The sequence below is a fragment of the Diceros bicornis genome, chromosome 4 (assembly GCF_020826845.1).
Source record: "Diceros bicornis minor isolate mBicDic1 chromosome 4, mDicBic1.mat.cur, whole genome shotgun sequence".
Taxonomy (NCBI): domain Eukaryota; kingdom Metazoa; phylum Chordata; class Mammalia; order Perissodactyla; family Rhinocerotidae; genus Diceros; species Diceros bicornis.
In genome coordinates, this window is record NC_080743.1 from 47,006,460 (window position 1) to 47,034,356 (window position 27,897).

Here is a 27,897-nt window from a genome sequence, read left to right on the forward strand (position 1 = left end):
TAATGTATTCATCCCAGCATGCGGTGCAGTTCTGCATGTCTGTCTTTTGTTGTGTGGATGATGTTGTATGGATAACAATGAAGATGAAATCTGAGTGCCAACTACTTTGTATATATAACTCAACCTTTTTGCCTCTCTTTTAAATTAAGCCTGGAAATCTTAAAGCTAGTCTGGAGCCAACATTTTCTGCATTTTTCCAAAGGAGATATGATCCTCAACCCAGGCATACAGAAGATACAAGCATACAGATATAAATATATCCACATTTTGGGGGGTATTTTTGTTTTTTTTGTGTAAGGAAGATTAGCCCTGAGCTAACATCTGTTGCCAACCCTCCTCTTTTTTTTTGCTGAGGAAGATTGGCCCTGGGCTAACATCTGTGCCCATCTTCCTCTACTTTATATGGGACGGCGGCACAGCATGGCTTCATGAGCGATTCGTGAGTGATGCATATGTCCGCGCCTGGGATCCAAACCTCTGAACCCGGGGCCACGGAAGCGGAGCATGCAAACTTAACCACTATGCCGCCAGGCCAGCCCCTATATCCACATTTATATACAATTGATATAAAAGACAAATTGAGGGTCATTTTTTACTTTGGTGAAAGGAACACTCATTGCAGAATTCCTTAAAATGACATTAAAGATTGCATTAATTTTGTACTAAAAATTAAATTGAAAATAACAAAAATTCAATTTACATGCAATGTCTGAGGAATACATCTTTGTGTAAAGAGAGACACACTAGTAAAGATTTGACAATTACATATATTTTTTTTTTCTAGGAACAGTCCATTCAAAGGGCCACCTGAGCCCCAGTCTCCTTTCCAATTCTATGATGAGCCCATACGTTCGCTGATTAGGTCTTGGATCCAAATTAACATTTGGATGGTGGCAGTTGTAGGGGAAAACGTAGCACAGCAGATTGGAAATTTACGAACCTCCTGGAAAAGCTATTTGCTAAGCTTGTGTCAAATCTGCCTGGGTAGGCTGTGGCAGCTGCGAAATCGAGGTGCCCAGAGCACAGATGGCGCTCCTGTCACAGGGCCAAGGGTGGCTGGATCCCTCACATCACAGAGCCCGTCGGCCAACAGAGTTGGACCCTTCTTGTAGTGCACCTGCACCCCACTCCAGCCACCACCACTGTCACGCAGTGCTGTATCCTTGACACAGGCGGGTGGCAAAGAAGGGTGGGGGCTTGCTCTGCCCCTACATTTGCACAGCAACAGTGTGCCATGGGCTTGGAAGGAGCATGTTCTCCCAACGGCACCTAGAATACTCAGAAAACCCCTAGTTACCACCCAAAATAGATACTTCCCTCCAGCAATGCAAATCCTTCCCCATCCCACTCCAAAGGTATCAACTGTCTAATTTGGCATCTCTGGCCCCTGCTGATCTGGGTCCGTCTGCCTCCATAAGCCTGCACAAAACTTCACCTTCCAGCAAGCCTTTTTGACCCGTCCACCCAGCTAAAGTTATTCCTCTATGCTGTGGCTTGTCAGTACTTACAGGCTCTTGATTGATTCACTCAGTCATTGATCCACTTATCCATTCCATCAATATTTATCAAGCACCTACTATATGCCAGGGGCTGGGGATGCAATTGTGAGAAAGACCTATATTGGTAAATAAGATAAGGTCCTGCTTTTAAGACTCTCCTCTTAGCCAGGAAGATCAGTAAACAGGCATGTAAGTGACAAGAGAGAGAAGTCGAGATGGCACAGGGGCACACAGGAAGATTCCCAAGCTGACTTGCAAGTCAGAGAGTCTTCATGGTAGAACTGATATCTAAACTGAAACCTAAAAGGTGAGTAGGCGGTAGGCGGGTCCAGGGTACATATGGAGGGTGGGGGCCTTAGGGAGTGTCCCATGCAGAGAGCCTGAGGGCTCCAGAGACCATAGCCTAGAGAATGGAAACAAGCGCCAAAGAGGAGGTGGGACTATAATCATTTGTGTCTCTTTTTTTTGTGTTCTTTTAAGTTTTTGTCTGTCTTCTGTCTCATATATCATTGTTTTGTCCTCAGTGAAATACCCAATGCTAAACGCAGAGCTTAGCAAGAACAGGCAGTGCAACGCTCCATAAAGTGTCGTCGAATGGATTACAACAATTTGCAAATGTGTTAAGGCAAAGAGATCTTTCTGTAGCTCCCATGTGCTGTCCGTCACCCTTGCTGTCAGTAAAAGACTCAGACTGAGCACCTGGCTGCAGAAGGGACTGCTTAGTGCTTAGAGCATGATGCCAAAAGATGCCCACATCCCTTTTTTGGAATAACTACATCTGGTGAAATAAATGACATCCCATCTCCCTGACTTTTTGAGAGGTAACAATAATCCACATTCCACTGATAGAGAAGGGAGGGATAGGAAGGGAGCGGATTTGCAGACACTTTATAATTCATCGATGGATGGTTCTCGAGCCACAGTTTTCTGGGCCTCCGGGCAGGATTCAACACACGTAACCACTCCGTCCTTCTCAAAGCACCCTTCCCTCTTGGCTTCTGGAACACAACACTTTTCTGCTTTCCTCTTGCTACTCCTTCTCCATCTTCTTTGTAGGTTCATCTTCTTCCACTCAAGGCTCATTCCCAGGCCCCACTCTCTTCTCACTCAACGCTCTCTTCCTTGGAAATTTCTTTGACCCTGTCTCTCCAGTGATCAACGCTTGACTGATTTCTACCAAATGTGTGGCTCCAGCTGAAATGGGTTCTGGTAGTTGTCATTTTTTGGCTGCTTAGCATCCAAACCTCTCTCCTATTCATGGAGAGTTCGCCTTCTTATAGTCTTGGAAGGAAGCAGAGCTGCGCTCCACCAGAGAAGCTGGAGGTGTCGGATCAAAATAGCTTCCCAGCTTCCTGAGCAGCTAGGGCATAGGCAAGTGACCCAGGCTCAGCCACTCAGAGTTCATTCAGAGACTCCGTCGAAATCATCCCAGGTGACAAAAATGAGGACGACAGCTATGGCAGCAGCCTCCAGGGACCAGGGCTGGGGCATCAGTGATGTCAGATGCAACACCCTGTGTTCACCAGCAGCTGCAGCGGCAGCAGCGGTGCCCTCCCCTCACCTGCCTGCTGCTGAGATGCTGGCTCGGATTCTGGGCACGCAGCTTCTTTTGATTCTTTCTGCCTGATTTACAAGCCTAGCTCTGCAGGCCTCCTGGTGATTCTGTGTGCTACCCAATATCAGTTCAATAAATCCCTTTTCTGCTTAAATAAGCCAGAATTTGTTTCCGTTCTGACGGTGGTGTGTCCACCACTGGCCCTGCTCAGAGGAGAGTTTCCAACCAACTCTGTTCCATTCCACCTTGGTCAGGGGCCAAGGCTTTCCAGTTACCATAAATCAGTGGTCTCCAAGATGTGGTCCCCTGACACCTTGAAGTTGCTGAGATGCTTTCAGGAAGTCTGCAAGGCCAAAATTATTTTCATAAACTTACTGAGACATTATTTGCCTTTTTTGCAGTGTTGACATTTTCCCCAGTGCTACAAAGCAATGGTGAGTGAAACAGCTGGTGCCTAAGCCTGAATCAGGGCAGTGGCACCAAACTAATAGGAGCACTGTGTTCTTTACCACCATGACCTTGCAGAAAAGAAGAAAGCCAGTTTCATCGAAGAAGATCCTTTTTGAAAGAGTAAGAATTATTAATTTTATCAAATCTTGACAATTAAATACACATTTTTAAAAAATTCTATATGTCAAAATTGGAAGCACCCAAAAAGCACTTCTGCTGCATCCTAAAGTGTAACGATTGTCTCCAGGCAAAGCACCTGTGTGGTTATTTGAGTTGCAAGATGAACTAGCCACTTGTTTCATGGAAGACCATTTTTACTTGAAAGAGTGACTGATTGACAAGCCATAGTTTTTCAGGATTGGGTATTTGGAAGACAAATTTTTGAAAATGAACAAGTGAGCCTGTCCTTTCAATGGAAACAGCATTTGTAGCCAATGACAAAATTTGAGCTTTCAAGCAAAAATTAGAATTTTGGAAAATGTGTGTCCTCAACCTTGAGTTTGATAGTTTGCCAATACTTAAAACCTTTCTAAGAAATCGGTGGTAATATTAACAAATGTGATTTTTTGATATTGTAAAATGAAATGTGCCTACACTTGGAAAATCAACATAATTGAGTAAATCAATATTTTCCAAATGACCCACGCATGATGTTATAAAATCATGCATGAGTAAAAGATCTATTCAAAGTGCAAGATAGATCAATAGATTTGAATGTAATTGAGTATGAAAAGTTCATTGATATCGATTCAAATTCCACATTGCAACTAATCTTATAAATTACCCCTTAGCAAATTTTAATATTGTATCAAAGAAGAACACCCACAATTATCTCCTCCTTCTTCCTGAGCAAAGGTGATTTTCTTCACATACTTCAACCAAAATAACATATCACAATAGATTAAATACAGAAGCAGATATCCAATAGTCTTCTATCAAGCTAGACGTGAAAGAGATTTGCAAAAATGTAAAATAATGCTGCCCTTCCCAATAACTTTTTGTTTAGGAAATATGCTTTTTTAAATAAAAATATTATTTATGTTAACATGTAATGGATTTACTATTGTTACTTTTAATTAATAAGTAAATTTTTCCCCCCAAAGCCCCAGTAGATAGTTGTATGTCATAGCTGCACATCCTTCTAGTTGCTGTACGTGGGATGCAGCCTCAGCATGGCCAGAGAAGCGGTGCGTCGGTGCGCACCCGGGATCCAAACCCGGGCCACCAGCAGCGGAGCGCGCGCACTTAACCGCTAAGCCACGGGGCCGGCCCAAGTAAATTTTTTTTAATTTCTCAGTTTTAATTCCTAATTCAGTAAATATATATACATTAGGGTTGCCAGATTTAGCAAATAAAAATACAAATATTGCATGGGACATACTTATACTAAAAAATTATTTACCTGAAACTCAGATTTAACTAGGCATCCTGTGCTTTATCTGGCAAGCCTGTCACAGATATAATTAATAGAAAAAAGCTCTTTGGGATTCTCAATACTTTTTAAGAATGAAAAGAAGTCTGGAGACCAAAAAGTTTGAGGGCGCTGCTCTACATTCAGTCCAAGTCCCCCACCTTCTGTTCACAGGGTTAACAAGTACTGGGGATCATGGGTGGTCCCCTGGATCGGTGGAGGGTCCGCACTCTAGACAGCTCTATGTTTTTACTCCCTGGTCCTTGCAAGACAAGACAAGAGCTTTCTCCCTTTAACAAAGACCCTTGGTCCTTCCACTCCCTCCTCTCCCATCCAGACTGACTTTTCACCTTCTGCTCACCCTTCGTCCAACCTGGGCCTAACTGGTCTTTGAGACCAGAAAACCTCACTCTGCAAGTACTCACCAGACAGTTTTATCTGGGCCTTAGCCCTGCTGCATCTTGGAGTCTTTGCTTGTACTTGAGGCGGGCTGGAAGAAGAGAACCCACCCCCTGGGGGACCCAAAGCAGAGAAGAAGGGAAATGCAGAGAAAATAGATTAATATTTCGCATAATTCTGAGTTATACTGGCAATTCGGAACCCTGACTATTCGGATGGTTTGTAGACTCTCCTCCGAGGCTCCCATCCATATATCCAGCTGCCTATTCCACACACAGCTCTTTCTACCTGGAACATTCCTTTCATCAAAGATGGACTATCTCCTGCTTTTCATGCAAGCCCCACTGAGCTTAAATGTTGCTTTCTTTAAGAGGCTTTCTTTTATGTTCCAATCTAAATTAGGTCACCTTCCCCCCGGGTACCCTGTTCTTTCCCTTCATAGCATTTATCATAATTTTAATTTTATATTTATCTGTGTTTGCCTATTTATCATTTGTCTCTCTCAGTAGACTGTGGCCAGCAGGAGGGCAGGGACCATGTCTGTTCTGCTCAGTGCTGTCTACCCAAAAATTAAGTGCTCAATATTAATTTATTAAATAAATTAACAAGGATAGACTACACCTATTACTCTTTTTAGACTTTTCTTTGTAACATAATCATGTAAAGCTACAAATTTCTCTCTAAGCACTGTTTTAGCCGTATCCCAAAAATTTTGATATGTTGCATTTTCATTATCATTTTAGTTTAAATATTTTCTAACTTCACTCTTGATTTCTTCAGTGATACATAGATTATTTAGAAGTATGTGGTTTAATTTCAAACACTTTGAGTTTTTCTAGATATTGTATTATTATTGATTTCTAATATAATTACATGGTCAGAGAACATACTCTATGTGATTTCAATCCTTTGACATTTAGATTTGTTTTATGGCCTAGTACATGGTCACTTGGAGAACATATCATGTACATTTGAAAAAAATATGCATTCTGCAACTGTAAGGTGTAGTGTTCTATAATATCAATTAGGTCAAGACAGTTGATAGTGTCGTTCAGATCATTTATATCTTCACTAACTTTTTTTTGTCTAGTGGTTCTACCAATTATTGAGAGAGGAGTTTAGCTTCATGTATTTTGAAGTTCTGTTATTAGGCACATAAACATTTACAATTGTTATGTTTTCCTGTTGAGTTGATCTTCTTATCATTATGAAATTCCTCTCCTTTATCTCTGGCAATGCTTTTTGTCTTGAAGTCTGTTCTATATGACATATTCCTCTCTTTTAAACTGAAGTAAAATAGCACTATTTAAACTCTAACTTTTTTACATTTCTCCCTCACATTTTTATCTCTCTCTTATTCTCCAATATCAGTGCTGAGCTGAAACAAATTAGAAAAGTGCCATGAACCAAAAAGATTATTCCTTCTAACAAGAAAGGAGAGGTGTAACCAAGAGTCTGACCCGTCCCCTACTCTCACCCCTGATGCAGTAATGCAGCCTCTGCCTGCTCCCACACTTTGCTCTGAAAGTTTCTTCCTTGAGTCATGAAAAGCAGCTCTACCCATTTCTAACATTTGTATGCCTTTGACTTCATTAAACTTGGGGCTTTCAATAACACACGAAAAGAAAACCGTTTCACGGCTAATAAAGCAGGTTTGGCAGACAAACTTTTTTGACTAGAGCATCTAACTGTGAACACAATCGATGCAATTTGAACAAAAGTTTCAGTCTAATATAGATTCAAGGGAGAATTTCGTGGCACTCTGAGAAAATCAAGTGCAAGGTTAAGTGTGATTTTTCTTCATTTGAACTTTTCAGAACATCTTCTATTTCTGTTGTGGGAAACAGCTGGTGATATAGATCTTTAGACTGTAACACAGAGGGTTCACAGGGTTTCCCCCAAACGTTCATGTTAATAAAAAGTTTTGGGATTTTATTTTTTCAGTAAATTGCTATGGTCCAACGGCTGGAGGAACTTATTGCTAGTCTTAGATTGTTTTCAGTCTTCTTAGAAGTCTCCAATGCCCATACCAGATGTCTAAGGTCATTAAAAATAAAACAAAAGCAATTTCCACATGGAATGGGCTTTAACTATCATGTCCTATCATTGTAGGACCCTCCGTGAATGTTTATGGCCGGCTGCTACCTAGGTGATGGGATTTAAGAGGGCCACAAAACCCTATCAGAGGAGCAGATTGTCCACCATCAGTTACTCCTTTGAGTGAGACATTTTCTTCAGAAGGCTCATATCACAGCTCACCTGCCACCTCTGCACAGGTAACATTAAGATTTTCTAACACATTGGAACATATTTGTTCATTTGATCAGTTGGTGGTTCACTAGGCTTCAGTCCCCATCACATTGCAAAGCCTGCAAAGCCCTCTTTCTTGAGCTTTGCTTTTCTCTCTAGGTAGTGCTAGTGGCTTCCATTATCACCCCAAAACAGAGATGCCAGATATACATTTCCAGCCCTGACCTATTTTTATGAGCAATACATTTCCCATCTCTGGCTTCCAGATGGTCATTCCAACGAGGCTACAATTAGCTGAAACTCAACTTTCCAAATCAAAATTTATTGTCACACTTCCATACAACAAGCTCTAATTTATTCAATGAGTTATTCTCCAGCCACCTTAGGACTCCGCTCTTCCCTCTTCCTTCTCATCTTCCTGAAGAAGTCACAAAGCTCCATTCTTTCCTTTCCAGGTCTAGTGGCCTCAAAAAAATAAGACAGCAGTCTAGGGGATAAGGAGTCAATAGGTGTGAGGCAGTTCAGTTCAGATCAACATTTACTGAACACCTTTTATGAGCCAGACACCATACCGAGCATGAAGACCCAAAGGGCTTATGGCATGATGGGAGAGAACGATGAGTCAATCAACAAATACATCTGGGGTGCCACTGTAAAGCTATCTTAGCTCAGACTGCTATAACGAAATACCATAGACTGGATGGCTTAAACAACAAACATTTATTTCTCACAGTTCTGGAGGCTGGAAGTCTGAGATCAGGGTGCCTGCATGGCTGGGTTCTGGTGAGGGCCCTCTTTTAGGTTACAGACTGCCAACTTCTTATTGTAAACTCACATAGTGGAAAGAGAGAGTTCTGGTCCTTTCATTGCCTTATAAAAGTACCAGTCCCATTCATGAGGGCTTCACTCTCATGACCTTATTACCTCCCGATGCCTCACCTCCTAATACCATCACACTGGGGTTAGATTTCAACCGATGAATTTTAGGGGGACACAAACATTCAGTCCATAACAGGGGCTCAGCAACAAAGGCTAGGAGAGAGGGCAACTAGGTTGCAGAAAAAGCAACGTGGAGGAAGTGATGCTTCAGTTAAAGGCTGAAGACAGGGTAGGAATTAGCCTGCTAAAAGGAGGCAGCGAGGCATCCTAGGCAGAAGGAACAGTATGAGCAAAGGCATGATGGCAAAACCATGGCAACTTTGTATTTCTGGATCTTAAAGATCAAGTTAGGGAGTGGACAGTGATGTGGCTGTAGCAAGAGGTGAGACTGATGATGCAACCAGCGGCCAAATTATGAAGGATGTATTAATACATCCTTGCACTTTTCTTATAAAAACCAGAGTTTTAAGCAGAGAAATTACAAAGTCAGATTGGCATTTTGGATAGATACCTCTGAAAGCAGTTTGCAAGATGGATCTGAGGGGGGCAAGACTGGAGGCAGGGAAACCAGTTGTGATGGATTAAATTATTGGTCCCAGTTCTTCACTCCACTTTAGTAGCTTTACACATCCATGTCTTTTCCATGGCTTCACGGTGGGTGCAGTACATTTTTTGACCTTGGACTTGACTGGGCCAACGAGATGTTAGTAAACACAGCACGAGTAGAGATTGGAAATGTGCTTGAGTGGTTTAGCTAACCTGCTTGTGCTGCTGCCTTCCAACATGAGGAGAGCATGCCTCTGCATTCCTCTGGTAGCCAATAGTGCCAGAAGAATGACAGACAAGTGAAACAGATCTAAACCCAACCTGCAGCTGAGGCAAGTCCAGCCAAATCTATCCGAGATCATTGAACTACAGCCAATTTGTAGGTACATGAGTGAGAAACAAATGCTTGTTGTTGTAAGCCACTGAGTTTTTGGGTGGTTTGCTACGAGAATTATTGCTTCAATAGCTAATTGATATACCAGTTAAGAAGCTATTGAAATAATTCAATGAGAAGATAATGAAGGCTTGAAATAAGATAGTGGGAGTAGACAAGAAAGAGGCGAATTTATGAGTTCCCTAGGAGGCTGAATCTAAACAATGGGGTAATTTATTGGGTGTGAGGAATAAGAGAGAAATCAAGGAAGGCTCATGGGATTCTAGCTTGGACAATGGAGCAGGCGGAGAGAAAAGTCACCAACTTAGTTGCGGGATGTAAGAGAAAAAGTATGTTTAGCTGAGAAGATGATGACTTCAGTTTAGATATGGGGCGCTTGAGCAGCCTGTGGGTGTCCAAGGGAAGATGAGCAGGAGGCAGTTAGAGAAGAGGGAGAGGGGCGTAATATAATGAATCGGTTATGTTCTTCTGTTTTGTTTTGTTTTGTTTTTGCTGCCCAGCATCTGAACCCCCTTTCTATATTGGAAAATCTGCCATTGTATGAGTTTGGTGAGAGGCAACACTCCCCTGAGCCTTCAAAGTCAGAGACCATATACTTAGTCTCCATGACATCTGGGGTCACGGATCACATGACCCAAGTGCAACCAATCAGCTAATTCTGCTCAATACTTTGTTCCATTGGTGAAACAAAAAGCAAAGGACAGTTGAAAATTCATTCAGATGGTTCCAGTAGTAACATTCCATGTCCTGTGTTGGTCCAAGCAGGCTGTCTGTGTCCTGTGGTGGTGGCCACGGCACCCCTCACTCCACCCTACCCCAGCTCCCGTCATACTCCAAACCTGGTTCTCCAGCTCTCCTGCAGACTCTGTGAGCTACCCAATATCCTTTCTAATCAATTCCTTTTCTGATTAATTCAATCAGAGTCAGTTTCTGGTTTATAGTCAAGAACACCAACTAGTAAAGAAATCAACAACAGGAGAGAGATGCAAGGAAACTGGAGAGTTGACTGGAGGATTGGTTCTCTGGCTAGTCAGAGGAGAGAGCAGTGAAATCCAGTTACTGTAAAGGGAAGGGACTCTGGCAGCCCCTGGCCCTCAGTAGTAAATTGCTAAATTAAGTTGTCACTTAGAGTCACCTGGAATGAAGCACACATTAGAGCAAAACTTTGAAGACATACTGCTACTTGCATAGAACAAAATGAAGCACATGAGTCATGAGGACTGTTGGATATGGCTTTTCCTAAGAGCACTGGACAGTTTAGAAAAAGAAAATGATAAACTTAAATCTCTAAACTTTCAACCCAAAGACTTTCTAACAATGTGCTAAAACAATATCTTATCGTTTGCAGTCTTTTAAGGCTAAAATAGCTGAAAACCAAGCACACAGTTGCATTGCCAAATTTCAACATCTATTGAATTGACAAACTAGGTATGTTATGTGAAGGTTAGGGCATTTTTTAGGAAAGATCATGACCCTCAAAATTGTAATTTTGGGGATATTTGGGAAGATCAGGAGGACCCATAGAACACTGAATATTGAACCCCCACTAGGTCTCCCTTGCCAGCTGAAACACCTTCCCTCCCTTGTCTGATGCCTAGTTTTAAGATGCTGTAACTCCCTTCACACACTTCCTTGCAGAAGGAAGCAATTCTACTCACGTCTCCTTCCCTCACTGCTTTGCTCATTGCTTATAGGTCTACAGCTGGAGTCAGACCTCACCACAACCTGGCAGCAGTGGGTGGAGAGGTGGGACATAATTACTTACAAAGGTAAATCCTCATCAAAAGAATTTCAGAGAAGCAGACTCTGAGATGGAGATTAGCATGCAGAACCTTTGTTAGAAGGTTCTCTTGGGACCACGCCTGTGGAGTAGAAGGGACAGAAGCAGAATTATGCAGAGGGAGAATTTGAGCTGCATGCACTGCCAACAAGTGCTTTCAGTCAGCCCCACTGCGAGCTCTAGCGCTGGGATGACCATTCCGGGTTGTTCCAGTTGGGGCCAAAGGTCCAAGCCTTTATAATCCAACTTGGACCAGCCACTGGATGTGGCTGCTCCAGGAAGGGGACGTGACCTTGAGCGATGCAGTTTTCTTCACCTGAGGCAGCCCTGAGTGGGCTGCCAGTTGAGGACCCACTGCCAGCAATACTCCCAGCAGCTGAGGGAGTAAGTCCTTCATTCCCGAGAGGGAGGTGGGTGGTGCATCACAGGCTTTGCCATGAGGGCATAATTTTACATCATTATCTATCAGGAGTACGCTCACTGGTGCCAGCAGTCTGAGGGGGTCCTAACCAGATCACCCCCATGGTGTGACCCTGGCAGGGGTTCTGGCCTCTGCTTCCCCCACCCCTACCATCAAGAGTCAGTGTGCTAGCTCCAGCCACTGTGAACGGTCCTAATAGTCATGTCAGTTGTTGGTTTGAAACCTGAACTCAACAGTGACTCATGCAAAATGAAATTCCATGGAAATTATGGAGGGAAGAAGCAAAACACCTAGGGATATAGAAATGCTGTAGAGGATTTATCATGTGTGACCTGCCCATACATCTGTTAATTCTATCCTCAGGAGAGCCCAGAAGACCAAAATACATTGGTGAGGAGAGCACCAGCATCTTGAAAAGCAATTTCATGACTGATTTCCATAAACCAATGTTGCAATTGAATGCAGCTGAAATGAGATCCTTGCTTTTAATGGAAAAGGAAAGATACCAGAATGGAAGAAGCTGATTTGAGGCACTCAACTGCCAAAGGCAAGATAATCATGGTAGTTATAATAGACTGCAGGTTGCTAATCAAAATGGTCCGACCTGACTTGGTGAAGACTGATTACGGAGCCTGGGGTAGAGATAAAAGTTGTCCACCAACATTGACTCTCTTTGTTCTCTCTAATAAAGACTGCATCCCCAGCCTCCTTTCAGCTAAGTGTGGCTATACGAATAGCTTTTGGCCAGTGAGATGTGAGAAGAAGGGAGGCAGACCATTTCCAGGGCATGCCTTTAAAGGGGATGGGGAGGATGCCAGGTTCACTCCCTCCTTCCTGCTGCATGGAATACGAACATGGGGGACAGTCATCTTCAGGGAGAACCACACCTGAGGCATGGTGGCGCAACAAGATAGAAAGAGTCTGGGTCCCTGGACAACTACTTAAAGCAGAGCTGCCATATCAGCCCTAGACTGCCTACCTTCAGACAATGACATGAAAACTGGGTCACTTGTATCTAAGTCATTGTTATTTGGGGTCTCTCTTACACCCAGAAAAATCTATATCCTATGTTATCTAGAAGTTGGTACCCAAAAGTGTGGCATTGACTTAGCAGGTGGCAGCAAAGAATCATTGCATGCTGGAAAACTGGTGATGCTTGTTATGCGATGACAAAACATTTGGTCAAATTGTCACCTACAATACATTGGGAGGTATGAACCAAGCCTGTGGTTCTGGAAGAAATGGTTGAGAAAAAAATCAGAATATTGGCATATTGGGGGTACTTTTTTCCCATTTTAGAATAATCTAGGGGAGACCTAATCAGTCTGCAAGGATGAGAGGGAGTAAAACTCTGCTGAAGAAGTTACTTTCTCTGCCTGCAGCCTGCAATCTGAGTTGCCTGAGAGTCCAAGAATGTGGGGCTTTTGTGGGTCAAAAAGCTAAGCCAACTGATTCTAGTCACTGACCTGAAGGATTTATAAATTAGAGATAGTCTTGTAGCAGGAAATAAGTCTGTGGCATGGTCCTAACCTTTCCCAAGCATCTACCTTTAAGATCTCTCTCCAAGACAAGAGAACCCCCCAGTGGCCCAGATGGATTAAGGTCACTGATTTCCCTGACAAGCCAGTTGTTTCACCTGGCCTCAAGATAACTGCCATTAAATAGGGCACGGGATGAGGAATGAATTGAGCACAAATGTCAGTAAGCCAATGGCCAGAGTCTTCAGGCTTAAAAACCTATGTCTAGACAAGATAGTTGGTCGTTGGTACTTGCACCTGGAACCAACCAGAAGTAAATAAACAGAAGGCCAAAGATAACACAAGCCTGGCCTGAAAAATCTTGTGACCAGTCAACCTTCACATCTGTGACTGTTCAACCTCTAAAGCAGGGGTCAGTACCCCTCTTATATAAAGAGCCAGCTGGTAAATATCTTAGGCTTTGTGGTCGCTGTGGCCCTGAACCCACTTCCTATGTTTGCAGAATCTGCCACCGTGTGACTCAAGGTGAGAGGAAGGGCCCCTCCTCCCATCAAGACCAGATACTCGCTCTCCCCCCACTCAAGCAGCTAGATGTGGGCAGGTGCCCTCAGGGTGGCCCAACTCTTGAGCAGGTGACACAAAGAAGCAGGGCAGTTAGAATTCCCTGCGGCAGCTCAGTGGTGTTGCCCACGTGCAGTGGCAGTGGTGCCCGCAGCCTGAGGGGGTCCTAACCAGATCACCCCTGTGGTGTGACCCTGGCAGGGGTTCTGGCCTCTGCTTCCCCCACCCTCCTGCTCATTTTCTAAGCCTAGTCTCTTCAGCTTTCTGGTCAATTCTTGAGAAACTCAATATCTTTCCAATAAATTCCTTTTCCTGCTTAAGTGAATCAGTCTTTTTGTTGTTATTTGAAGCTAAGAAGCATGACTGTTATAGTTAAAGATACCAATTTTGCAGTCATCAGCACAAAAGTAGCAGTGAACTATACAAGATGGTTTGAAATTGCCCAGGGAGAGCGCGGAGAAAGAGAAGTGAGCTGGAGACAGAGCCCACGGGAATAGAAATTCTTAAAGGAGGGAAAGAAAGAGAGCTATGAAAGGGAAGTGACAGAGAATGGAACAAGTGGAAAATTAAGATACTGTGTGCAAAGAGATGGAGTTCCAAGTTCAATATTTGGAACTGAAGTTGTTCTACATGTAAGTAAGGTACAAAGTGGGTCGGTGACATTCACAGAAGCCAAGCCAGTAAGGGTCATTGACATGGACGTGGAGGTCACAGAAGATGGAAACACTGATAAATTTTCACTGGGCAAGCATTTTTCAGAGCAAACTCTTCTAATACAATTTAATTTCTTAATACATTTTCCCTATTGTGCAGTTAAACAGTTTCCAATTTTTTCCATTTTTCATTTTTATATTCTTGAAATTATTTCATTGGCAACAACTCTTTTCCACTTAAATTTTACCATAAAGTTAATTCATGATCAGCTTCTGATCCATATAGTCTACCAATTAGAGCATCTACAATTGTGAATTTTCTTTTGTGGCCATTTTTTTCTAATGAAATTTTGTAAATTTGGTCGAGTAGATTTATTCTTCTGTTAATTTTCAGTCAGTGACAAATTTTATCAAGTGTACTTTCAACCATTGTTAGTCTCACTTAGTAATATTTAGAATGAGTTGGATACACCCTGAGAACTCGTATTTACTTCTCAGCTAACCCATGAGAAAATTGTGAAGTTTTATGATGCAGAGAGAAGCAGAGAGACACAGGAAGGAAGAAGGGGAGAGAGGAACAGGAAAGTGAGTGAGACCCAGAAGAGCACCCAGAGGAGGGAGGCAAGGCATAGACACACGGGTCCCTGTCTTCCACACTGGTCCCCAGCATTCCCAGCCTCTGACTCCTGAGCACTTGTACGTTGCACCTCTGGGCCCCCTTGCAGTTGGTGGGGTTGAGTCACTTGTTCCGGCAGCAAATTGTGAGCCAACTGCCCGAGCGCCCCGCTGGGCCAGAGCATGCAGTTGCTGACAGAGACTGTCCAGATCTCTCTGACCTCTGACCAGCACCCAGCAATGCCCCATGGCTGGCAGCTCCATCACTCTAGGCCTCAGCCAGGACGATGCAGAGGACAGTGACGGACTTGAAATATTTATAAGAAATAAACTATTATTGGCTTATTAACAGAAGCCACTGGAACACGGAGGTTATTTATTACTGCAGCAGAACCTCCCTATTTCTATTGATATCTATAGCTGTGTCGCTTTTGGTAAGTCACTTAACGTCTCTGAGTCTCAGTTTTCTCATGGAGAAAATATAGAAACTTAATTTGCTGGGTTGCCATAAGGATTAGAAATATTGAATTTAAAGTGCCTGGTATATAGTAGACACAATAAATGAAAGCTTATGTTTTTATTATTAATAGTGTAGCTTAGTATGAATTTCAATCTGGTTTAATTTGGAAATCAGCTTTCTCGTTTTCATTTCTTTTCCCGATGCCTTAGGATTCAGCCCACTCTAGCAGCAGGAAGGAATGACCCAGCCCTCCCTTCACCCAAGGAAAAAGGAACGAATTTTGGGATGCCATAGATTTGAGCTCTGGTTTTCTGGGCCATCGAGGCCTGTTGTGCAAGAAAAAGGAGATCCAAGCTCGTTGTGGGAGATTCAGGTGGAAGGATGAGGGGAGGGAATTGAGGAAGGGCTGGAGGCAGAAAATGGGTTCCCGGATCAGGCCTTTGTGCAGGATTACATTCTTGGATTCTGACCCCCTGAACGTTGTCTAAGAAAAGCACCCCCTTTCTTGCCGGAGAAGCTAAGTGAGCAGAAGAAGAGAAAGACCTCTGTGAGTGCCAGCAGCCTCGTTGGGTCAGAGATGGGCCAGGCCTGCCAACTGAGAGGCCTTCCCCCAAAGAGACCCTCGCCCGGCTGCACCCAGTGGGTTCAGCCTGCAGGAGGAACGGCTGTTCTGCCTGCCCCTCAGAAGTCACCTGTCCTGCAGGAGGGACGCGCAGCCAGATCCTCCCTGTGATAGCTTCCCATGCACCCGCCTCCCCCCATGCCCGGAGGCTACGCTGGACATCTAGCGAGCAACCCCAGGAGGGGGAGGGGCTGGGAAGAGAGGGCTGAGCAGCGGGCAGGCGACTTCCTGACCCTCCATGCCCTTCCTTCCCTCTCCACCTGCTTGTTCCAAATTCCCTCTCAAGACATTCAGGGAGTTGAAGAACTAATCGACGCTGGACTGTGAAGGAATAATAGGTTTAATTTGTTTAGCAAATGCTTTTGCTACTCCTGGAACAAAGAGAAGCTGTGCCTTGATAATTAGGGATTCTTGCATGTTTTAGATTATCAGGACCGAACAGTAAGACTTTCCTGTATTTATAAAACCTCTGGACCCCATTCTCAACACACAACAGGCAGAAAAACCGAACTGGCTGTCTCCGATAGCTCCTAATGTCCGGGAGCCCTCTCTTGGCTCCGTCAGTCCCGCCCATCTGCAGCGCCCCTAGCGGCCTCCCAGCTGCTGCACCTCTGCGGCGCCGCGGTGTCCCGCTCAGCAGTGTCCACCAGAGGGCGCCAGTGCTCCTCAGGAGAGGGACGCCGACGCCGTCTTCACGGTTGCAGGCCGGAGTTGTAATGAGGAAACGGAGGCAGTGACCGCAACGTCCGCAACAGCCACCTTGCTTCAAGATCATAGGTTTACCTGAACATGTAACCCAGAGGTTATTACATCTCTGTGGCATTTTACATCTCCTGTGGCAGCCCCTCCCAGATAATAATTAATAATAGTAATAATAATCATGTATTTCTAATGGCTCCTTGGCCCCTTGCCTAGTGGGTTTTCTGGCCCAGAACAATCTTGTCTTGGCTGCTTCTGACAAGGGATTACCTTTGAGGGGCCTAAACTATTATCTCTCCCTCAAGTATTTGCAAAATTTGAATTAATAATATCTTGTATTTGCGTACTTGTCTAGCTTTTAAAGTGCTCTTCAAAAACATCTCATTTAGACCTCACGAAAATCTTTTGTTTCCCTCTTAATAGATGAGCAAACAGATTTGGAGAGGTCATTGTTACTGTCGGAAAGGTCCGCTCAGCTGGTGGACGGCACCGGAACGTGGGCTCTCCGTCTCCAATCCCCTGGCTCTCTTTGCCTCCCCAAAGTCTTTGCTTACCTGCTTGCTGTGCTTAACAGGCCAATGTTAGCACTTCTTTGATATTTTCCATCACATCTACTTTTACACATGGATGAGAGCACCAGGTCCTTTCCCCACAGCAGCTGGGGGAGAGCGGTTGTAGAAATGAGGCAGTGTGCTGGCAAGCTCTTAGACTGGCGGTTGGAGACATAGGTTCTGGTCCTCATCCTGCCACAACCTGTGCGCCCCTGGGCACCACACGAAGCCCTGGGTGTGGTTCCTGAAGTAAACTGAGGAGGTGGGCTGACCGTGTATCTCTGAGGAGGTGGCATGCAGCTCTAACATTCCTGGACGGTGGTGTCCAGAAAGCAAAACCCCACCCCCAACTGAGGAGCAGCTGCGAGGTGTTGGCTGGGGTAAACGGAGTGTGAGCATTTCCATTCATTAGTCAACCCTGAGCACCGAGCTTCTCACCAAAGCCATCTCTGAGCTCTGTCCCATCCCTCACCATCACGGCCAACAAATCCCTTTCCGGAGCCATATTTTCCAAGCCCCAAACCGTGTGGTTTGGGCTGAGGATTACGTATGAGAACTAAATATTTGAATGGTGAGACCCGCATTAGGGAATCCCTGTGCAGCATGAGCCACAGGCAACCACTCGTGGCTGTGAATCTGTTCCAGATGCTGCCCCCATCTCTGCCATTTACACTGTATTACTGAGATAGGTAGCTCGGTAGACATGAGCGGGGGATCATAGCTGGAGACCTTGCTGCATCAAAGAAGCACCTTGCTGGCATCCCACAAGATACAGATAGCACCAGAGTCTGAGACCTTCAACCACCACGATAAAAATAATGAGTGCACAAAACAAAGCCTTCTGCTATACATCTCTAGAGGACACTGACCTTTCTTTAATTTACATACAAATTCCATATGCATTAGCCCCCTTCCGCGAGGAGTGACTGCCATGACAGTTCTGGAGATGCCCCTAAAAGGTCAAGAACTCCCCTCCTGACGTGGGTGGAGGAAAAATCATTATTGGCGGATAACCAGATAATGCAAATTCCCTCTAAACAGCCCAAATAAAAATCAAACTAACCCAAGACTAGGGGCCGATGAGTTCTCTGGCACTGCCCGCTCCTCTCTTGGAGTGTATCTGACCTTTCCTCTAATAAATCATGACTTGTTTGCATCAAGATTGCAAGCATATGAGATTGCAAGATTGCAACGACACAACTGTTGCCGTTGTGTCGGTGTCTGAATTCCTCTTTTTTTTTTTTTTTTTTAGTTTTGTTTTTTTTTAATGCGGAAGATCAGCCCTGGGCTAACATCCATGCCAATCCTCCTCTTTTTGCTGAGAAATACTGGCCCTGAGCTAACATCTATTGCCAACCCTCCTCGTTTTTTTTCCCCCTTTTTCTCCCCAAAGCCCCAGGAGATAGTTGTATGTCATAGTTGCACATCCTTCTAGTTGCTGTATGTGGGATGCGGCCTCAGCATGGCCGGAGAAGTGGTGCGTTGGTGCGTGCCCGGGATCCGAACCGGGGCCACCAGTAGCGGAGCGCGTGCACTTAACCGCCAAGCCATGGGACCAGCCCCTGAATTCCTCTCTTGCGCTGACCAAGAACCTGGGCGCTCGGACTCTTCAGTCCGGTTACATTACATTAACCTCCCATCGCATGGGGTTGGGAGAACTCAATCCTCAATTACAGTAGAGCAGCCCCTAGCTTCCTTTGTTTTATTTCTCCCCAGATGCCACCTGAGGACTTTGAAATACAATAAATGAATCCATTGTAATGATCAGATTAATGACAAAAATTGTATTTTTACTAAAGGAAGAGGGCAGACTGCGGAGTTTCCAGGAAGCCTTATCTAACAAGTCTCACAAGTAAAGGAAAGCACACATATTCCAAGAATCAACGCTATTTGCATTTTGCTGGTGCATGTGAGTGTAATTCAAAGACTTAAATCAGGTGGCTTTCAGAAAAATTTTGCTCATTTATTTCTTTTCTGACAAGTATAATCGCTCTAACATGTTGCATTTACATAGCGCCTTTCATCGTGTACCCTCTCAAATGTTGTCCCTTACAGCTTCTTAAGTGCTCTTTGTCAAAGTTTCTTTGGTTCTTTCTGTCCTCAAGAGAAGGTTCCCCTGCACCTGTACCTGACATGTGTCTCTCTTGAAAACACAGGAGGAACGAGGACTTTGAGGAGGAGGCCTGGAGCCTGAGGGGCCTGTGGCTGGGCCAGTGGCTGACCAGCGGCCAGGTGGGAGGATGGTTGGTCAGACACATGGCCAGTCCTCAGGCTGTCAGGTCCCAGGCAAGGTCCCCAGGCCATGCCTGAATGCCCTGAGGGGGTGGCCCGTCTTGTGGGCTAGGCACCAAGTGTCCCCACCGGGCTGAGCCAGGACGGGCTGAGCCAGGACAGGCTGAGCACCGCCAGGAGTCCAGCCAATGGAGCTTTGTGTGGCTGCCACTCGTAAGGTGCTGCAGACGGCAGGAGCAGGCCCTGCTCTCAGCCCCGGGGCCCGGCTCTCCTGAAGCAGCCAGGCGCTGCCTTGCTGCAACAACTCCAGCCTCACACCCCTGGCCTCCCCTGGGGGGGTCTTCCTCTGAGGAGCAGACACCTTAGCCTCCAGGTTTGTTCCACATCCTCCAAGAAGCTTGTCTTGGGCAAGGCCAAAACCCTCCCAGCTCTCAGGAGTCACAGGTCAGAGCATTCCCCCTCCCCTACCCACACAGCCCTGCACGGTCGAAGTCTCCACTCCCAGCCTGACCTCTTCTGGAAGCCACAGGCAGCCTGGGAAGGCAGCAGGGTTGAAAGGCCACAGCTGAGAGTACGCTACGCCGAACTTTTAATTTCTGGTTTCTCCAAGAGTTTTCTTTCTTTGTCCTCATGAACTAGGAACTAGGTAAGATGGTGCCCATTGTGTTCCTTACTCACAAGGAATCTCTGACTTGTGAGGTTACCCAGGTCTGAGGTTACACAGCCCGGAACCTTCAGACTCGCTTCCTCACTCAAAGTCCAGGAAGCCCATGGAAGCTGCCCATCTCCTCCTCACCCAGGCCCGCCCCTCAGAGAGACCCTGAGTGCCACTCTTGTCAAGAGGGCCTGTGTGGACCACCTGGGTGGGGCTGGCTCCACCGAGGTCAGTCTGGAGGTGGCTGCAGCCCCAGGGCAGGTCGGGCATAGCAACGCTGCGAGACTCCCCTCCACACACAAAGCCAGATGATGTTTCTCCTTAACTCCTAGTTATTATCATATGTGCTTTATTTGAAAAGAAATAGCTTTTAGGGACATCTCTACAATTGAGAGTACAGAATAAGTCCAATTTATCTAAGACTGGCACTAAACATTTACTGAGTGATTCCTATGGGCCAGCCACTGTTGTTACTCATGAAATCCTCGTTAAGGACCCTACAAGGCAGGTATTATTATCACTATTATTCCAATTTTACAGATGAGGAGGCTGAGGCAGAGGAAAGATAAATGACTTGCCCAGGCCGCACAGTTAGGATTCAGCCCCAGCAATCTGGCTCTGAGCCCCCACTCTTAACTACTAGATTACACTTCTGAAGAGGTGTCACCAAAACAGGAAACATTTGAGAGTTAGAATATGAGTTATGAGCTAAATAGCGCCCAGAGAAATTACGTGTAGTGCTCAATAAAAACCATTTGCAGAGGAGAGGGGAGGGACCCAGGAGGGGGCGAGTGAGGCTGTGGAGACAATAGGCCCATAAGGAGCCCCATGGCGAGTCCACACTCGATGGCAGCCTCAGGCATACCACACGAGGGCAGCCCCAGGGAAGGTCCACCACAAAGTTCTGAGATGCGCTCTCTTGCTGTCTGCTGGCGCTCACCTCCCCAGAACTGCCCAGGGATTTGCACAGAGGAGGGCTCCTTCTCTCAGCTCCTCCCTCCCTGTCTCTCCCCACTTCCTAGAAGCTGTGGTTCTCTCTCTTTGCAGAGCCACATGCCTCATAGCATCTGTTTACCTTCTGTCTACTCCTGACTAGATGCGGGGTGAAGGCCTGGGTCACAGCTGGAACCTGAGAGTTGCTGCACTCCTTCAAAAGCAATACAATCACCTGCAAGCTGCCTGGGATAGTTCTGCGTGGGACAATTAGTGCCCCTCCTGGGGGGATGTGCTAGGGTGTCTTTGGAGCATCCTTCCCTTCCTATCGTCAGGTCGACCTTCCTGGCCGCATTACCTTGCCAGGACTTTTCTTCCCTTTCCCTTGAGTTCCTTAATTTAATATCTGGATCTGGTTTTCGGTAGAACCATTACTGACAGTGAAGGTGTCGGCTGATAAAGTGGTTATTTCTCCCATGGTGCGAGTATTTTGAAAGGTCTGTGCTAAGAAAGCTCATACCTAGGAGACTGCTTAATATATAGATTGAATGAATGAATGAATGAGTGAATGAACGAATGGCACCTTCCAGAAAGAGCCTTGCCCCTGTTCCGAGTATGGCCTGCCTCACATCTGAGATTTTTGGTAGCACAGGAGAGGTAGGAGGTTTCAGTCAAGCTGCTTGGGTTGTAAGAACAAAGAGACTCACAGACTAGCCCAGGACCAACATTCTGGAGCCCTGGAGCCAGGCGGGGAAGGGGCAGCACTGGGGACCAGCCAAGCACTCCACCTCACTCACAGGCCAACGGCTCGTCTCTGAATATGTGCTCCGTTCCCCAAACTCAGACTCACTGCTGCCTCTTTTTCTCTTCCTTATTTTTCTCTTCTCTCTCCTATAGCTTCTACCCCTTTGTAGTTTCTATTTCCTCATAACTCAGCCTGCCAAGGCTCCTCAAAGCCCGAACTTGACCTCATGGTCTTGTCCCATAACATGAGCATTCAGCTGCAGTCCCCATGCTGCTGGATCTTCTCCATGTCCCCAAATTCAAATGCGTCTCTTAGACCAACCAGCCTAAGACCACCAGGAACAAACCTGGGGTCTTGACCTGACAAACCCAGGTTTATTGACCTGTGGCAATGAGGGAGACCAGCACCAGAACAACCATGAGGCACCTCGCCAAATGCAGGAGAAACTGAGTTATTATAGAATGTTGGGGTAACATTTAAATGAGCCGTGTTTTGCTGGGCTCACAGCAAATCCAAGCTAAGTGAGGAGTCAAATCAGATTTGGGCTGCAGAATGAACCAAGGTCCTCTTTCCTTAGAAACGACAAAGCTGGGACAAAGCTGTGGTATCCAGAAAGCCCTTATCTGCAGCTCTGCACCTGGGCTGTGAACCTGGACTGCCTCCCTGTGTCAAAGCGACTTAGACCCTCCAGGCAAGAGGGGAATGTTTCATTCGTACTGATAGAATTTCAAACAGTGAATTTCTGATAATCTTCGGTTTTAGAGAACAAAGTTTCTCAGTGAAAACACAGTAGACACTTGAAGGGAATTATGACATGTTACAGCTGCAGCATGTCCTTGGGAGAAATAGTTTCCTGTCAACTTTGCTTGCTTTATCCATGTCTCCTGTCCAGGCAGATTGTCACTTTCTCAGTCCAAGAAGGATGATTGGGTTGGCCCTGCCTATCTTTGCAGGCTGGGGCCAGCTCAGGCCCTGGGCGTCCTTGGGTTGGGTTCCCCCAGCATAAGTCCCCTGAGCTGGGGCTAGGAGGAGGGAGCCATGGGCCCTCCTTAGGGCCACGGGCACAGCGAACATCGTGTTTGTATGCCTGGTACCGGGTGAGTTAATCCCACACATGAAAATGGGGGCTCCAGCTCCAGAGCTGAGGCAAGTCCCTCATACAGTCAGCCTGGCTCAGGTTCAAAGCATCAGACGATCTCTACCAACTGCTCCTGCTTCACTCCCTTTTCAAGCATAAGGCCATCTCTCAGGGTATAGGACAAACTGCTATAACGAAAAGATCTAAAAACACGACGGCTTAAACAAGATAGAAGTTTCTTGTGTCTTGGGTAACAGTCCAGAAGTAGACAGGTGATCCAGGTGGACAGGTCTGCCATTCTCAGCCCATGGTTTCCACTTGTAGGTCCAAGTGGCAATGCAGTTCTTGCCAACGCCCCAGCCAACAGGAAGGGGAGAAGCAGGGAGCACACACTTAGTCCTTTTAAGTGCAAGGCTGGGAAACAGGAAACGTTATTTCAGCTCACATCTTGTTGGCAGGACTTGGTTTCATGTTAGAAAGGTTGGGAAAGGTCCTTGGCTTGGCGTCCATGTGCCCAGGTGAACTTCTCTTACTGTGGAAAAGGAGACAGCAGACATGCAACAACACTCAAAGACACGGCCCTTGTTAGATTGGCCTCTTCCACTCACAGGCAAATGCTTCCATTCCCCTCCGTCCTGTCTTGGTTTCTAAAGGAACCAAGGATTTTAACACCCGCGCCTCCCTGCACCCAGACAAATGGGGAGGGGGCTGTGGATCCTCGAAGGGGTCTCCCTGCTGATGGTGATGACGAACTGCTTCATTAGAATCCCCCTGCAGTGTCTTTCACTATCCAGCCCCCTTGCCTGCCCCTGTTGTTTGTCACTCCATTTCAGATGCCTGCCCATCCCACTTCCTTCCAAAGGGTTTTGGTAGGCAAAGGACGCATTGCCCCTGGGCCCCCAGGAGCACTGGAGCATCCAGACACCAGTCACTGCCTCCAGGGCTTTTCCCAGCCTCCTCCAAACAGCCTGTTCTCTTCTCCCTCCCACGGGGCCAAAAGGTGTGGGGCCAGGAGGGGACAGAGGGAATTCAGGTTGTGCTGGCCTTTGCGCCCAGTCCCCTCACTACACACCCATCTGTGCAGCTCTCTTAGCTCAGTGACCGGCCAGGCTGGGAATGTAGCTTTCTTCAGTGTCCAGAGCAAGCAGCAGCAAAAAGAGGGCAGAGTCCCACACAAGCCCACACGTCCCACAATGGATTCAGGTGCAATCCTCCTGCACCCCGTAAGCCCTGGTGGACCTGCAGGCACGGGTTCCCAAGCCCAGGCAGATGCGGCATCCCTGATGTAGTGGACACTGTTCCGACCCATGTCAGGCCCAGAGGAAGTGGGAACTGGTGGACACGATGGACCACTCCCCCACCACACACACAGTTATTGTAGACAGACATATCCCACCCCAACACTTGCTCTTAAGTTGCCATGGAGGAATGCCTGAGAGAAATAAATTCATACTAAAGTAATAGTGACTTAATGTGCTGAGGCAGGGTGGTATAGTGGTTAAGTACATAGACCTGAAGCCAGGTTAACTGAATTTAAATCTAAGGTCTGCCACTTACTAGCTCTGGGCCTTGAGTAAATTACTTAACCCCTCTGAGCCTCAGTTCCTTTATTTATAAAATATGACTAATAATGGTAACCCACTTCATAGTCATCACAGAGAAAATTAAAAGAATTGCTACATTAAAAGTGCTTAAAACAGTGCCTAGCACAAAGCATTCAATAAATGTTGGCTATTGTTACCCTTCTAGAGGCCTTTGGATTTTAATAAAGGATGATGACAATACGTGACCCTGTGGAAAGACACCCTAATGGTGGACTCCTACACATCCAGTTACATAGGTGACTGAAATGAAACCTTGACACCTTCTTCCTATCCACTCCAATTCTTGCCACCTCAATTCTGGGGGACTTTACTGTCCATGAAGATGAGCCATCCAATCACTGGCTTCCTGCCACCTTGACCTCTTCTCCTCCCTTTCTCCACCCTCCTATGTTCATAGTAACGATATTATCATTCCCTAATTTTCTTCATCTGGAAAAATCACTAAGCCAAGTATCCTAGTATCTGATCACAACCTTTATCTTCCCAGCTTATCTATTCAACTACCCCAGCTATAACAGGTCTTCAACATCATTCAACTATCTTGTCCATCCAGGTAATATTCTCCTTATCCATCACCTCTTCTTCTCATCACCTCCCTCTTGCTTGGAGGTTCATCTTGGTCAATGCTTCATCACATCATTAATTTCAGTCCACATTCTAATCTCCTTTGCCTTCTGTCCTTTTATGCACCAGTCTAGCAAAATCCCATCCTGGATAAATCTTTCCCTCTGCCTGCCCTCAACCAACTGAGCAATGTTAGAGAAAATAAAAAGCTAAAACTAATCTCTGTTAACAACTTACTATATATCAGGCACTTTTCCAAGTGCTTCTTACATAATAACTTATTTACTTCTTTCAAGAATGCTATGAGATAAGGATTACTATTTTTCTCATTGTACAAATGAGGCTCAGAAACATCAAGTAACGTGTACAGAGTCACACAGTCCAGGTTTCTCTGGCCCCAAGGCCTGAACTCTAATCATTATATTAAATTGCCTCTTGCATAAAGTCTCACAGAAAATCAGAATGCTACTAACTTATAAATTCATGATCTCCAACCATAAGAAGTGCCTCATCAATGCCTGATAATCCTGTCTTTCTCAGGCCAATTCACTTGCTCCTCTCTCTAATACAGTTATTTCAAACTTTCATTCTTCTCCAATCTCTTATTTGCTGCTTCAACCCTCTCTACAACCCTTCACTCCCAGCTGATGACCCCCAACATAATACACAGACAAAAAAAGGAAGCCAGCATAGATGGATGCCCTCAACTTTCTACCAACAAATCCAAAAACACCATGCTCTGCCATCCTCTCCCAGATCTGTTCTGTGAGAAGAGGGATGTTCTTTCTCTTAGCAAAGATCAATCCCACCATCCTCTCTGGATCCCATTTCCCACCTCTTTTTCATTGGGACACTTACTCTATTGATTATTTCAGCTCTCTTCATTCTTGAACTTCTTCTCTGCTGGGTCTTTGAACTTGCTTTGAACTTGCTCAAATGTCTTTCATTAAAAAACAAATCATTCCCATCCATACTTCCCTCTTCTCTGTCTCGTCTTCATTGCGGCCAAATATCTTTAAAACATGGTCTATATTGTCTGCCTTAGAGTCAATTTTTCTGATGCCTTAGTCATGCTAACGAATGGGAGCAGAATATGCAAGTTCTGGATGACCACAAAGAAGGCGTTAATTACTGTAACACCACGACAGAGAGCCTTGCCTTTCTCTACACTGACCAGCCAGGGATCACAGACTTCAGTAGCACCAGTCCCTTCAAGGTTTTATGCCAGAAAAATTCCAAATTGTCAAGCCCCTCAAAGGATCACAAATGCTGCACCATTGGCAGTGGCTTGTTTAACCGAACTTGAGGGCCATTCTTGACCCACAACTAAAGGGTATTACCACTCAAGTCTTTCCTCAACTGCCCAAGGATGCTATCTCTCACATCTTAGATTTGGAAGAGGATGAAGATGAGGGCACCATTTTTTAGGTTCAGCAGTCTCTTCAAGTGGAACAGAAACCTTCGATATCAGAGCAGTAACAGGGGTCCTCCTACTACCCTTACTTCAGCATGTGGATTGGTTGCTGTTGCAGCCTAAAACCGAGGAAAGTGTCTATCATCCACACTGAACATTCACTCTCACTGCCTATATATAGGGTATGGCATCTCTCTGAAATCACTCAGGAGCTCAGGTCCCCTTTATAATTTCAGAAGAGATGACAGTATTTCCCTAAGCACTGTTATGAATTCTCCTGCCATGTACCATAGATTCAGCATTAGTGAAACCATCACCAACCAATCAGATTCTACTATAACTTTCGGTAGCATCATAAGCATGGCCAAACTCCTCCAAGTGTGAGGCACCTCCCTAAAGTATATCACAGCCTGGTTTCTAAGGGCCCTCTCCTCTTGCCTCCCCCAAGGCCCTGGCTATTACTTCCACCCCACCAAATCCACCCTCTCACTTACCTTGCCCTTCTCCTTTGCCCTTTAAGCCTCAAGAACATCTCTGAAAATTTTCTGGCCCTCTAATCAGCTGAAACATTCCTCCAGGAAATGTATGGCTTAAGACCTTCATGAAATCCTCCTGATGGGGCCCGGTTGAAGAGGAGTTTAGTGGACAGACTGAAGAGATTAGGGACATCCAGAGTCATAAAGGCTACTGATGCCCAGGAGAATGGAAGATGCCAAGAGGCAGAAATTCATCTTCAAAGACCAGACTCTGCTGTTTATTTAAATGCAGGTAGCAGTTTATCGGGTGGAATGAAAAGGAATCAAGAGTCTTCCAGTCAAGACAGGTAGCTTTGGAACTCCAATTGTACATCCCCACCCAAAATGGGTATCATGAAGGACAACTGAGGCTCAGCAATTAGCTGACCTCTTGCACAAATTAATACATGAATAGTCATGTACTGACTGACACATGTAGTCCTGTCTGACTTGAGAGAAAGGGAATGTGCATCTGGAAAGAAGAGGAATGGAAACAGAATTGTGATGAGGCACTGGACGATGAGGTATGCTAAATGGAGAATATCTATGAAAGGTTTATGAGTATATGGAGTCAGCAAAGAAAGAAACCATGTACTGTATGGAGACAGCAAAGAAAGAAAATGTGTGTTGAAAGAAATGTGTTATGTAACACACTCCCTCAGTTGGGTTTTCTTGTCTTAAAAAAAAGTCAATAGAAAATGAGTTGGTAGCTAACTCCTCTTTTACTACTCTTTGGAAGGAATTGGGTAAAATAATTATTTCTTCCTCAAATGATTAGAACTAGTTTATAAAGCCATTTGTCCTTGGAGTTTTCTCTAATGAAAGATTTTTTATTATAAACCCAATTTCTTTAAAAGTTGTAAGAATTTGCATCAGTTTTTATTTTTCTAGGAATTTAATTTCACCTAAAATTTTAAATTTATTGGCATAAAGT

General features: G+C 45.3%; 1 pseudogene; it reads left to right on the top strand.

Annotated features, from left to right (window-relative positions):
• Positions 1–27,332, top strand: part of LOC131401110 (trafficking kinesin-binding protein 2-like) — a 144,490-nt pseudogene extending 117,158 nt beyond the window's left edge.
• The last annotated feature ends 565 nt before the right edge of the window (positions 27,333–27,897 follow it).